This window comes from Lagenorhynchus albirostris, chromosome 10 (assembly GCF_949774975.1).
Source record: "Lagenorhynchus albirostris chromosome 10, mLagAlb1.1, whole genome shotgun sequence".
Classification (NCBI taxonomy): Eukaryota; Metazoa; Chordata; class Mammalia; order Artiodactyla; family Delphinidae; genus Lagenorhynchus; species Lagenorhynchus albirostris.
Window position 1 is genome coordinate 89,662,525 of NC_083104.1, and position 14,958 is coordinate 89,677,482.

The 14,958-nt window shown below is 38.5% G+C and overlaps 1 long non-coding RNA gene across 2 annotated transcripts in view; it reads left to right on the forward strand.

Moving 5' to 3' along the window:
* The window catches only part of LOC132528227 (uncharacterized), a 97,222-nt gene that overhangs the window by 19,054 nt on the left and 63,210 nt on the right, over positions 1-14,958 (forward strand). For both annotated transcript variants that reach the window (XR_009543136.1, XR_009543135.1), the window contains exon 3: positions 12,555-12,624. This is a non-coding gene — a long non-coding RNA (uncharacterized LOC132528227). The remainder of the gene's footprint in view (positions 1-12,554; positions 12,625-14,958) is intronic.

The window sequence follows — 14,958 nt, forward strand, 5'->3', positions numbered from 1 at the left end:
TCTAAAGGCTTAGAAATTCTGAGCTTACATCAAAGACTCTTTTGCCACATGCTCCTGTACCTTTAGTCTGTCATATAAACTCTTCCTTGTCTGTGCAAGGAGAAGTAACCCAGAATAATGGGTAGGAAGTTCCCAGCCCAAAAAAATAAAACAAAGCAAAACAACACAGAATTCCATAATTAAGAATTTCTTTAAAAAAGAAGGAATATAAGAATCCCGAATAGACTCTTATGTACGTCAACAAATATTCTATCCTTCATGTGCACTATTGGGAAGATTTTTTGTTTGATTTTTTTAATGTTTAAATTTGTCAAAGGAACGTAAAAAGAAAAACTAGTTGGATGTAAATTGTTTGAAAAAAATAGTTCTAGTTTGAAATCATGTTTTAGAACTGCAGGCATGGCTCTCAGCATCCCAAAGCACATGTCCTGGCGACTGCACTGAGCACCAATGAAGCCCACAGGAATCTGAAACAAGGCCACCCCGGGAAATCGGGAAGGCCGTGCTGATACTGTTACAGTGAGCTTCACACCAGAGCATTGGAAATGGTTAGTTTTAGCCATTAACTGGCAAAATGGGTCTCCTTTATGAAAATTTTCTTTTTTTTTTTCTTTTTCACTTCTTGAGAAATCTCTAAGGAACTGTTTTGGTTGACCACTACAGTGAACCAAATAACACTGTCTATTTTAACGTCATAATTTAATGCTGTTATTCTCCTGCCTATGTATCCTATTTGTAGAACTTAACACTAGTGTTTGCCCCAGATTGCATGTTCTTATAGGAACTTACTGCAGGTCATTTGCCTCTTTGCTCTCAAATGTATCCCATGCCTTTTCCCTGTATCACTGGGGCTGAATCCTTCATCAACATTTCCTGACTTCAGGGCCAACTTGCTTCCAGCTAAGTCCTAACAACAGGAGGCCCTAGTGGGAGATTGGAGGATCAGAGGGAAGGAGACATCAGATTATTTCCCTGTTTCTCTCTGCCAGGAAGGGTCTCTTTTGTGTCTTATCAGTGGCTTCAGTTCCCACTAGTCAGTTCCTCCCTTCATGTTCCCACCTCCTACCAGGCAGACATGCTGCAATTTCAGCTGCCACCGGCTGAACTGTTTGGGTGCAAAATCTGACATACTTGGTTGAATAATTAGTTTGATTTCTTTGAAATCATATTTTATAAGAGCACCCGTGGCTCTCAGCTGCAACATCCCAATGCACATGTGTGGGCAGCTGCAATCAGCACTAAGGTCCCAGTAACGTCATCCCCTCTCGTTGTCCCTCTAGCCCTATGGGTGGTAGTAGCTCACTATGGTTTCTACTCACCTTCCTCCCCTGGTTGTCCTTCAGCTCTTGTAAAAACATTGAAAACATTTTCTACTATTACATTCCCCCTTTTGAATTATCTGACATAGGTTTGTTTTCTGAGTTGGAACCTGATGAATACTATAGGGAAATACTAGTTGCTTTAATAGGATGTTCTTTTGATATACCCACCATGCTACCAACAGAACTACAAATGATAATAACATTCTTTGAAAGTGGAACCATCTTGTACTAAATTGACTTCTGTTTTTCTTTGTTTCTTTTATAGAAAATTTAAAAATTTCTCCTGCAGACTATGTTTTGCATTGATGCTTGTCCACATGTTTGGGTAGTGAGGACTTGAAGTCCTAAGTGTATCAGATAAGCATGCAGACTATCAATATGGCAGAAAAAATAATGCATTGAGTCCCTCGTGTGGCCTTAGTTTTTGCACCAATGTCTTTCAAATTTCATGTTAAATGTTTTAAGTGCTTTTCAATACCAAGAATGCTAGAAGAATCTTTTGAATTTAACTTAAAATTGAAAAAGCCAAATAAAGAAACTATGTTCAAAATTGACAGATATCTCCCATACTTTCCATTTAAAATACTGGCACATATTAAAAGGCATACATAACTTGTAGTTTTTGACCGAAGATCAGTTGAATTAAAGGGCAGCAGGGAGTGAGTATTGGTTAAGTCTGAAGCTTTGGTTGAAAATCCCCAGAGGGGTCTCAAGTCAAATTACATGGAAGCAGAAGCAGACATCCCTGGCAGGACTTGAAACACTCTGGGGTCAGCCATCTTAAACACAAAGGTGGGATGGCTGAGTGCTTGTCTGTGTTAATTACTGCTTAAATCATTGGGTAGGATTAGCAGAATATGCATAACTCAGGTGGGTCTTCATTTGCACCTAATGACTTTGGTCTTTCCCATAGCAAATGCTGAAGTGTACTATGAGAAAGAAAACGTCCATAATTACTTTTTTTTTTTTTAAATAGCAGACAGAATGGCTATAATTTCTTTAGAGAAGGAGTTCAAGTTTTCCATTTTGCTTTTAAGAAGGACTCAGGGAAACGTTACAATAGACAATTTTGCATAGGGCTGCTGACAAAAACCAAAAAAGTTAGAGTTGGTGGGGTGTAGAGAGGATTCCCCACCCCTTGCAAAAAAAAAAAACACATAAAGCAAATTAAACAGAAATACAAGCAATCACTCTCTCCTACACCCCACACAAAATAACAAAGAAAAATCTGTATTTTGTTTTTCAAGGTATAGTAGAGAGATTTTTTTTCTTTTAATATGCTTTCAAATCCTCAGGGACTTTATAATTTATCAAGAAAACACATTCTTCCTAATGAAAGGTTACTGACCCTCATGAATGTGACAGTTCAATTACAGCCCATTCATATGCAGAGCAGCGCTGATAAAGGATTTGGGAAATGTGACTAGCATAGCAAAAAAAGAAAAATGTCTAGGAAATTATTATTAGTTTAAAAAAATTTTTTTAATTGTGAAACAAGAATAATAAATAAGATTTGCTCAGGTAGTAGACCCTTCTGGGCCCCAGCAGCCCATTAGATTTGCTTCAATGGGTATGCTGCCTCTTTCTTTTTTCTTCCTAATATATCTGCCTTTTTAATCCTCTGAGCCACTAAACCTAACAAATCAGCAAGCCCTTCTTGCAGGTTCTGAAATGCAGGGTTTCAATTTTTTTCCCTTTTCCCTTTGACTGGCAGGGCAAGGTGGAATGTGTCTTAATGTTATTTTAAGTGCTTGACTACTCTTTAGATGCTGAAGGGATGGAGAGTTATAAGAGGGAGTGTTATATACTCTCAGCCACCCACATACATGCACTCCAGCCCAAGCTCACAGGAGGCAGGCAGCAGAATAGTTAAGCCAGATCCTGGCTAGACTCAGTGGAGCCAGCCTCAGCCAGACTTGGGTGACACTTGTGAGCTGCTGTGTGCTGAGCCCCTCCAGGTGTGGGAAAGAAAATCCAACTGCCACTTTGTAGCCCAGAATGCCCCTCTGCCAGAGACCTCTGGAATATCCCAGAACCAGTTTCTTTTTTAGCAACTGTTGGTAGGGATTCTCCTTTAACAATACCTTCTTCATTAAAAATAAGACAAAATGCATCAAAATACAAAATTCTCCTTGGGATATAACCAATATAAATATTTTAAACAACTCTGAAATATAATCTTTGTTTTCATTTTTAATATTTTACCTTGGAAATGAACATCAGCCACATACATGTGTGGTGTGAGTTGTCAAACGGTAAACTTTACTGAGAGTTTTGAGAGAACAGACATGTCCCCAACACCCATCATACTGCCTGGCACATAGTAATCATTCAATATTTGCTGAATGAATCCCCGTTCTTATAGCATTTCTTTCCACTCTGTTTTTGGATAAGTACTCTGGCCTAATTAGCAGTTATTCCTCTAAGATATTTACCCACCCTAATTTGCTCTTACAGGTTGCCTTCTTCCTCCACCATTTCTGGGCTATTTGACTTCAAATCACTTTCAGTCACATTGGATTTTTTAACATAAGTCTACTACAGAAGGCATTTTTAAGGGAAGGATTTGAAGAAGGAAAAATAAGGAGAAAGGGTATCAGTGTCACTTTTGTGCATTCCTAAACCTGACAAAGCATAAACCTTTTCCCTTAGGCATTAATATGTGAAGTCATACCTTACTGGCAGAAAACTTTCAAACAGACAATGAACAGCAGCAAAGATGGTACTGTTGAGTGTAGCCTGTTTCTCCATTTCCGCTTTTCTTGAGCAATATTCTGAAAAGCTTTATCAGGTCTTCTTTGTAAATCAGTATGTTAGGAATTTGTGTGGAATGGAATTCAAATAAAATCACCTCAAAGTACTATTTCTTGAGTCTGAACATCCGTTTCAAAAAGACAACATTTGAATATAATATTCTGAGAAATTAAGATACTTTGAGAATATAATAATTTAAAGACTAGTAGGGTAGTCTAAGGTTTAGATTAGCTACAGTAAATATTTTAATGTGTGTCTCTTTTTATTTTGTCCAGTTTTTATTTTGTCCCATGTATAATCTGACTTATTCTATTTTTAATATGAAGGGAGGAGATAAGTACGCTGCATCACACACAGACACACACACAGACAGACACACACACACTTTTATATACTAACAAATACCTTAGATGGCAAGGAAGTTAGTGATTTGACAGTAAGATCTTTTTGAATTTTGAAATAAATTTGTGCCACTTAAACATGATTATGTTTTTAATTAAAGTTCTATAAGCTTTATTTTCTCAAAGTTCACTTTTGTTTAGGTGTCTTATTTATTTTTTGCATAACCTGAAGGACATAGCAACATGTTGAAAGATGGTCAATAAAAATTTCCTTCATTACTATTTTTCTGTGTGTCAGACCTAGACACATTCAGAACTCTGGTGTAGTTTTGGGAAGCTTATCAGTTCGGACTCAATGCTGTGAGAAAGTGAATTTGGAATTTTAAAAAGTACTCTAGATTAGAGTTGCCTGCTTTATACCTCTTGATACTGTTTCTGATGTTTCTTCTAAATATCCTTTTTTACTTTGTTAATTTTTGATACCACCCAGAACCACTATTTAACTACTAACAAACTTTCTTTGAGCAAATACTATGCATACAACACCATATTATTCATTTTATTTTTTATGGATAAAAAACAGAGAGTTGCAAAGATAGTAAGTGGTAGAGCAAGCCCTCAAACCTGTGTTTGCCCGACTCCAAAATCTTTTCACTTAACCAATTCACTACAGTGTCAGAAAATGCACTTAGCAACATTTAACAGGAAATCTAACCCGAAGTGGCTTAAATAATAAGAAAATTGTATTATCTCATACAACATGTGATCACAAGTAGGGTGGCTGTATCATCAGATATTCAGTAGCTCAGCAATATTACAGAGAACAGAAATTCTTTCCGTCTCTCTTACCTGTTATTCTCAGTGGATATGTGGAGTCTCCTCATGGTCTTGAGATGGCTGCTATAGCTTTAGGCATGCCATTCTTATATTTCAATGTCAAAATATGGTACGAAAAGCTCATATTTTTTCTGGACACTTTTTAAGAAGCATTTCTCTAAAACTCTCCCTCATATTTCATTAGCCAGAGCTGGGTCATATGGCCCTTTCTAAATAGATCATTGATAAAGGAAATTAAATTACCACAATTGATTTAGACAAATCAAAATTTATTGGAGCTAGAGCTGTCCTTTCCTCAAGGACACACTGCATGGAAAAAATGTGGGTATCAGAACAAAATTTTGTTTCTTTATCAAAAGTGGGGAGTGGGGCATAGTTCCAGCAGGCAACCAATAAAGTCCGTTAGAGCCATCTCGTGATGGCAAGGGACAAGGAGAAAGACAGGGAAACACTAAAAGGGGAAAGTTGGAGATCAGTGGGAAAAGAAAGAAAAAAACAGAAATCTTGTGTATAGCAGGTGTTCAATAATTGCTGATGACAGGAAATGAATGAAATACGATTTACAACAAAGTTAATCTGACACATATTTAATGATATGTGTTGTTCCATGACATTTCAGGCCAATAGTTTAGTAGTCCACATAAATAACTGTAATTAGTACTACTTTTTGACAGATCTTTATAGCTTATAATCTTTTCCGTTGTGAATTAACTAGTTTAAGAACAAGCATCAATGTTCAGAGGCTTTTTTTTCACCCTTCTTACAAACGGTTGACCCTTAATCATATATTTGCTGACAAGTACTGGAATGATTCCCCAAGAAGTGGAGTAGCCCATGGTTCCTCTGTTCTTCTCCACCTACCTGATGGGGTTCAGAAATGACCCCCTCTCTCACCCCCCTCATCTCCTCAGAGAAGTAGCCAGTGGCAACTAGAACATGTCAGAGTCTCAGGACCTATTGCTATCTGACTCAGTCAGATCTGGAGGCAAGGCTTTCAGAAAGCACAGCAACAAATAACTGATTCCAGATCTTTCCAATTTTGGTAAGAAAGGAGAAACCAGAATCATAGTGAAAGTTCATAAGAAGTTTCCATCCTGTGTAACAGAAACTGCACTAGATAATAATCTGGAAATTTGGTTCTTCTTTGGCCAAATCCTTTAATGGTTAAAGCTTTGTTTCCTTAAATGCAAAAACAGTGCCTGGGAATAACTGATCTCTAAGATTCTTTCTAGCTCTACCTTCAGTAATTCTACCTTACAATTTTGCTTCAGGCCAGAATAGTTTAATTCAATTATGAGCAGACATATAGAATTGTATCTGAGGTGATTTCATATACTACTAGGAATCCTGATTTCAGTTAGTTAAGTAGAATCCTGGAGATGTAGGCTACTCTCTGTGTTTTGGTGTTGCCAATAAAGGGCTCTACTATAGTAATAGGCTCCATCAACTCATATAATCTAAACGTGTGCTAGTTTCTTGAGAAAAGGTAAAGCATTTTGTTATATATATTCTCTTTTTGGAACCCTGAGCCCAAGTTTGAAGTTTTTAAGCCAGTCCAAAGAAAACGGAGATCAAATATGACAATATTATTCTCTATTATTATTACTGTGGTTGTTATTCTCTATTGGTGGCATAAGAAACTCCTCTGCTGCAACATCATTAGAATGCCAAAATAAAGGGAAATTTCTGAGGAATGTCCACCCTTTCCTTGATCCTGAGGATGCATCTTCTAGACAATCCGCAACTTCAGAAGATGACTTATTCTTGCTGATTAGCCTTGAATTCCTTGGTGGACCTTTCCCAGGCCATCTGAGATGGGACTACACTTGTCAGGGAAAGTGTGAAAGTTCTCCATCCCAAGTAGCTCTCTCCACATGCCCTTGCCCTTGTACTGTCATCCGTCACCCTTCTCTTCCACTCAGTGTGTCACTGGTCCGTTTTATTATTTCACTGTTGATCTCAAATCCTTGCCTACCCAGTGTGCTGACCAAAAACCATGCCCAGGGCACAGCGTGCCCCCTCCCTCTGCTGGGTGATTCCACTGCCAGTGCCATACATGTGCTACCAGGGGCAGGCTCTACTGTCATCCCCACCTCCACCTTCAGCAAGACCACTCTGACCTCTGGGCTCTTTCTCAGAGAAATCCTGAATAGTTTTACTGCCCTCGGAAGAAATGTGGTCCCTGGACACAACCTGGTTCTGCTAGCTCTTCCCACCTTCCCTCTTGTCCATCTTTTTCTTGGGGGAACTGAGGAAAGCGGGAGTCTTGGAGTTATGTTTTCTCTTTGGGGCTGTGCTCTCACATGGGCAGGAAGAGTCTAAGGTGAGAATTCTAGCTCTCCTGGAGGAAGGGTTCAGAAATGCTCATCTGTCTTCTTGAATCCCGAGAGCGCATTCGAGCTGTCTCTGAGCGGACTTGGAACAATTACTTTGCACACCAACACGTGTGTGCTTATGTTATTCGCCACCCCAAATGCTCAGCTTTCCAGAAGGAGAGGCTTCTCTTTCCAATCTATGCTCAGCCCTGACCTTCCAGACCTGTGCAGATTATGCATCCCATTCAGCCAGCATCTCTCCTTGTCCTAAGCAGTTCTCAAGTGCCAGATTTTACATTCATCTAGTTCACTGATGTAATTTAAGCAAAGGAACCGTCATGCACATAAATTTATCTGGGAAGGTTGAGCCCACAAGCATAATTTCACCTTTCTTTATGCTTACCTACTCTTCAGAATATGTGTTATTACCAAAAAAAGTACATTTCAAGGGTAGAAAATCTGAAAAGATGAAATAATCATAGCATCTTGGTTCAAAAATGTGCACAAGAAGAAAAGAGGAAATGCTAGTAAATATTTGTTAATTTTCACACATTTACTGATTGTTGTTTGAAATGTTTTGCTTAATGTTACTTGATTTTAATAAAATATTCAGTCTAATTGGAGAAGATACGCATACTGGACACAACCTCAGCATATGCTTTGCGAAATTAATTAGAAACTGGCTAGCGTGACTTGGTGAGACTAGGTTATATTTGCTGAACTTGAGATGAGAAATTTTCTTTTGTTTCTTTTAAGCAAGATGCAGGTGGTTCAATAAATGCCACTTAACTGGGGCAGACTTGATCGGGGAAGTTGCTGAATTGGGAAACCAATTAAGTCTAATGATAATTAGCATGCACTGCTGCTTAATTGGGATAGGTGGTCCATTGAGTTGGTATCACTGTAGGTAATTAAATGATGCTCTTGATGGATAAGAGATAGAGTCTTCTTGATGGTTTAAAGACTGAAGGCAATTTATTTTCTCTCTTGATCATGCTATTGGTGGTTGAGGAGAACTCAATTTCTAAATGATGCCTTCAAAAGTTCTACTTGTTTTAAAAGGCCCTCTTTGTGTGTGTGTGTGTGTGTGTGTGTGTGTGTGTGTGTGTATTTCTGTCTCTAAATGGACTGACAAGAAATGAAGGATTATGTATTTTTTTTTTCAAATGCGAAGAATGAGACATGGAAAGTTTGAGTGACTTCCTCATAGTTGTAACCATATAGTGTTCGAACACAGATAAGAACAGGGAACTTTAGTATTCCTCTCGAGTGATTCAGCACGGAGTTTTCATCAGTTGGCCGCCAGGTTCAGAGGGGCTCGATGGGGCAGTGGGAACAGCCTGCCTGGGAGTTTGCCGCTGCCCCGCAGAGATAAGACACTTTGCCTCTCTGGGCTTCAGGTGTTGCTTTTATTAAGTGAAGGTGTGGAACTAAATAGTCACTAAGACTCCTTCCGGCTGTAAAAACAAAAGTGCTTCAATTTAGTGGCTTTACTTAAAAATTGTTACTGGAGAAAAAAACTTCACTTTTGACATTCAAAATTAATAATAATCTTGGGCCCCATTTTAAAAAGTATTATTGCACAAGATGTAGCTGTGTGCTTTTTGTAAGGTTGGGAGAGAGGTGGGGGTGGGTACTCATGGAATGATTTTTGTCTGTGCTATGAACAAAGCATAAATCCACAGAGAGAGGAAGAACATGAAGGAGATACTCATGAATCTGGACAACCTAAAAAATATGTGGAGGGGGCTTCCCTGGTGGCGCAGTGGTTGAGAGTCCGCCTGCTGATGCAGTGGACACAGGTTCGTGCCCCGGTCCAGGAGGATCCCACATGCCGCGGAGCGGCTGGGCCCGTGAGCCATGGCCGCTGAGCCTGTGTGTCTAGAGCCTGTACTCCGCAAAAATGAAATAGAAACAGAAAGTGGAAGACAATGAGATGTATTAAGCTCTGTGAAAGGGAGAAAAACTTGGGTGAGGCAATGATGTAGAACACTGGTTCTAGGAGTCCTGCAGGACAAGACAGTTGAATAACCTTGGACAGAGCATTCGGGAAAGATGGGAATGGGGAAACCACGCTCCTTTGGGAAGCATGTCCCAATGGCCAAGTTAAGACACAAACAGCAGTTATTAGTGGCATCTACTTTACTTTTTTTTTTTTTTTTTTTTTTTTTTTTGCGGTACGCGGGCCTCTCACTGTTGTGGCCTCTCCCATTGCGGAGCACAGGCTCCGGACGCGCAGGCTCAGCGGCCATGGCTCACGGGCCCAGCCGCTCCGCGGCACGTGGGATCTTCCCGGACTGGGGCACGAACCTGTGTCCCCTGCATCGGCAGGCGGACTCTCAACCACTGTGCCACCAGGGAAGCCCGTACTTTACATTTTTTTGACTTAGATATGAGTTTAAGATATTGGATCAAAAACTAGTTTCATCTGTATTTTTCCTATAAAAGTCAGCATAATACCAAGCATTTGGACCAAGATACTCAATCATAATAGAAATGTGATGGTTAAACAATGTGTAACAGCCAGCCTCCCCTAGCTCTTTTCTTTCGTTTCTTAATTTGTCTCTCTAAGCTCATCATTTACACATCACCTCAAAGTAACATCACCATCAATTCTAGATCGCTGATGACTCATTATTATACTTGGAATACTACCCAAATTTGCAGAGTCCTACACTGTCTTTTGAGTTTGCAGACTGCTTTACATGTCTCATTGACCTGCTAACAGTAAATTCTGTCTAAATATTTATTTTGGGGTCGTGGTGTGGAGATAAATATAGAAATATATGTAAATACATGCACATATATACACACAGATAGAGACGGAAATATAATTATCTCATATTTTGGAAATAAAATAATATGTACTTGAAAATGTGTTTATTTTTTTAACATCTTTATTGGGGTATAATTGCTTTACAATGGTGTGTCAGTTTCTGCTTTATAACAAAGTGAATCAGTTATACATACACATATGTTCCCATATCTCTTCCCTCTTGCGTCTCCCTCCCTCCCACCCTCCCTATCACCCCCCTCCAGGGGGTCACAAAGCACGGAGCCGATATCCCTGTGCTATGCGGCTGCTTGCCACTAGCTATCTACCTTACGTTTGGTAGTGTATATATGTCCATGCCTCTCTCTCGCTGTGTCACAGCTCACCCTTCCCCCTCCCCATATCCTCAAGTCCATGTGTTTATTTTTTAAAATGATTTTGCTTCACCTATTAGTCACATCCCAGTTAAAGCCAGTGAAAGGGCACATTTAGGTTACTTTACTCTTTATTCCTATTTGTGTTAAGTTATTACATGCAGGCTTGTAAAAAGTCTATAAAACATTGCCAACTACAGTTTGAGAGAATGCATGTGGTTGACTTAAGAATAAATCAGCAAACAAATAGACATAACATTGCCAGTGGACTCATTCAAGTTCAGTTGCCATTGCCTTTGTGGAGGAGTTATTGATGATCATGCATCCAATAGGAATCTGATGACAGTGGCCCCAAGCTGAATGGCATGAGTTCCAAGCTCCACTGTGAAATTTATCTACTTCTATTTCCTTTTTTTTTTTTTTTTACTTTTGTAAATATAAAATCTGCTTCTGGTGTTAACTTAGCATTATCCTATTACTTATTATTTTATTACTCAGGTGGCCCTTGAAGAAAGATATCTTTGGCACATAGACTTTCTGAACATTTCCTTCATTAAGAAAAAAACCTATCCATCTGGAATTAAGGGCCCTGGTACAAATAAATCAACAGTATCTCCTTTAAGTGTGTTCTTTGCTGTCACTTGGGAAGTGCAGTCAGGCTTACAGGGAGCAGAACTTTGGGGCAACTGCAGCAACCTCTCCAGCCAAGCTCCTTCACCAGGGGAACAAAACAGTTCACTGCAGCTTCAGCTTTGGTGACCTTTATACTCTGAATGCTTTACCGCTTGATTAAAAATGTGCTCATGCTTAAAGGCAGATTGCCAATGGGGTTTATACTAAGGTATAAACACGTGGAGAGATTTATTAGAGGTACTTTATGTAACCATTTTTCGGGAATATGATTTTGTTTGAGAAGTTACTAGAGGCTGGAATGACAACTGCTCTGTAACTCCCCAGTAAGTTTGCCAAATCAATTCATGTGGAAATCAAATTGCACCTGAGCAAATATTGAAGGGTGTAGCAAAAGGAAGGAATAGCTTTCATTTTGCAACCACAAATATTACAATAGCTTATGCACATATTTTAGGAAGACATTTTTTTCTTATGTGAAATCACTTTGCATGAAATTGCAGGATCAGTTTTGGTGGTGCGGATAACCTGAGTTGTTCTTTCACAACTATAGCCTCCAGGAGAATTCGGACGTAACTCCTTACAGAAAAATAAATGGGAAAAAGAGCTCATCTTATGTTTTGCCACCTAACAAACAACGTTAATGGTATCATTTTACAACAAGATAGTAAATGGAAAAACACAACCTAGAAATTGATAAAAGCACTCCAAATCTTGCTATAAAAAAGATTATAATCATAAAACAGGGCCAATATTTAAAAATTGATAATGATAATAATAGCTACTTGTAGAGTGTTTAATGTTCCAAGCACTGTTCAAAGAGCTATACATGGTTTCTATCACTTAATCATCACAGCATTTCTATGAGTTAAGCACAGTTATCACTGCATTGCACCACTAAGGAAACTGAAGCACAGAGAGATTAAGCATCTTGTTCTGTTATACAGACATTGTGGTAGAATTAGAGTTCAAACTGAGACGGTCTAACTCTGAAGACCTTTCTCAAGCCATATATGACACACCCTCCTTATATGTACTTTATAAATAAAGATGGCCTTAGTGACCGGAGAAGATCAAACCATCGATACCAGGGTTTCTATTTTGAAATTAGCTTCAAAAAGTAGGAAAGATCCCACGAAGGTTCTCCCTGAGTAGCAAGACCACCCGAGTAAACTTGTATCTCTCTCTCTCTCTCTCTCTTTTTTTAGCAAAGAAGACTGCAGAGGGTGAAAACATGAACTTTTGGAGCCAGACACACCAGCAAGCAATAAACATTTGGTAAGTTATCTAATTTTATCTATGCATATTTTCCCATCTAGAAAACGGTGATAAAAATAGTCACCTCAGATATTTTTTTAAATCAGGACTAAAACAGATGATATTCCTCAGCTTCTTAGTACAGTGTTTGACACTTAACATACAACCAGTCAATGGCAACAGTCACTATTATTAATTAAAAACATTTGAACGAGGAGCCTTAACTAGCACTGAGAATTCCGACTTATTTGCCATTTCTTATTTTCTATTCATATATTGTTTTTCTTTTCTCTCTCTTTCTTCTTTTCTCTTTCCTGTGGATATTATGAAGGGGAAAGATCTTCTTGGAAGAGTATTTTTATAACATCAAGTTTGAACTCTTTGGGAAAAAAAAAAGTTGTTCAGATCTACTTATAAGTAGCAATGAGGGATTAAAGAAAGGATTGAGACAAAAGTCAGTCTATGGGCAAGGAAAATGGTTTATTTGGGGATGGTGCTAAATTAAATTAATAAATTGAAAAAAATGCATGAAAAAGAGAGAGAGGACATGTCTTATACCAAGAAAGGGCATGCTTAGAAAGATTTTGACAGGGGGAAGGTGTTGTTAGCTAAACTGATAACAAGTGAAATGTCACTACTTAGAGCCTAGATTCAAATTGCATCTGATTGCATATGAGTAAGTGGTGGCATTTCAGAACACTGCCTTGGACCATAACTGAGAAACTGTAAAAAACCATCCCCTCCACTGATTGTATTTTTAAACCATTTTTTAAAAATTTTAGTCAAATTTTAGTTTTCCATTGACGTCTACTAAGAATCTGTTAAGAAAATTCATCCATTTAATGGCCATCTTCCAGAGCATAGTGAAATGGCATGGTTGTGGAGTCAGAAAGACCTGGAATGTAATCCCATCTCTAACATCTCGTGGTGCGTGATTTTGGACAAGTCATTTCATGTCTCTGAGCCTAACTATGATACCTGCCCCAAAGGTTGTTGTATATCCTGTGATAATGTGCAAAGTGCTTTGCACAGCGGTGCTAGGCCTGTGGTCCCCAGCCGAGCCTCATTAGGAAACTTATTAGAAATGTAATACCTCATGCCTAACTCTGCAGATGGAGTCCAGCAATCTGAGTTTTATCAAGCCATCAGGGGATTCTGATGCACTCTAAAGTTTGAAAACGACTGGCCTAGCATAATTTCTGACTCATAATTGGGGTCAATAAAAAGCAAATAGGATTACTGATATTATATGGCAAGCTCTGGAGCTGAGGACACAGAAAGAAAAAAAATGTTTGTGTTTCTATCTAGAGGACTCAACTGGAGTGTGATCAGAATACTTGAGACTATCCTTTGGTCTAAATCCATGGATCTCAGATTTAGCTCTACTGAAACAGCTGGGAAGGCTCTACACTTTTTTCTTAATAGTGGAAAATATATATAACATAAAACTTACCATTTTAAACATTTTTTTTGGTGTACAATTCAGTGGTATTAAGTGTATTCACACTGTTGTGCTACCATCACCACCAGCCATCTTCAGAGCCTTTTAATCTTGTCAAACTGGCCTTTCTTCCTCACCCCGACCCCTGGCAACCACCATTCTACTTTCTGTCTCTGTAAATTTGACTATTTTAATCACCTCATATAAGTGGAATTACACAATGTTTATCCTTTTGTGACTGGCTTACTTACGTAGCATAATGTCTTCAAGGTTCATCCATGTTGTAGCATGTGGCAGAATTTCCTTAATTTCCTTTTTTTTAAAGGCTGAATAATATTCCATTGTATGTATATATCATATTTTGTTTATCCACTCATCATCTGATGGACATTTGTCTTGCTTCCATCTTTTGGCTATTGTTAATAATGCTGCCGTGAACATGAGTGTACAAATATCTGAGTCCCTGCTTTCAATCCTATTCAGATTTCCCACTTTTTCCATAATTCAATCATGGAAGGTTGTGTGTTTCTAGGAATTGGTTCATTTCATCTAGCTTATCCAATTTGTTTACATATAATTGTTCATAGTACTCTCTTACAATCCTTCTTGCTTCTGTAAAATAGGTAGCAATGCACCCTTTTTTTACTTCTGGTTTTGAGTTGTCTTTTTTTTTTAGTCAATATAGCTAAAGGTTTGTCAATTTTGTTGATTTTTCTGAAAAACCACTTCTTGGTTCTGTTGATTTTCTCTATTGTTGGGGAAGCTTTTTAAAAAGTGCCGATGCCCTACTCCAGATGTCCTGCTTTAATTTAGTGTGAGATGGGGTTTGGATATCAGTATTTTCTAAAAGCTTCCTAGGTGGTTTTAATGTGCAGCCACATTTGAGAATCACTGGTATAAGAAATTCTTGATTC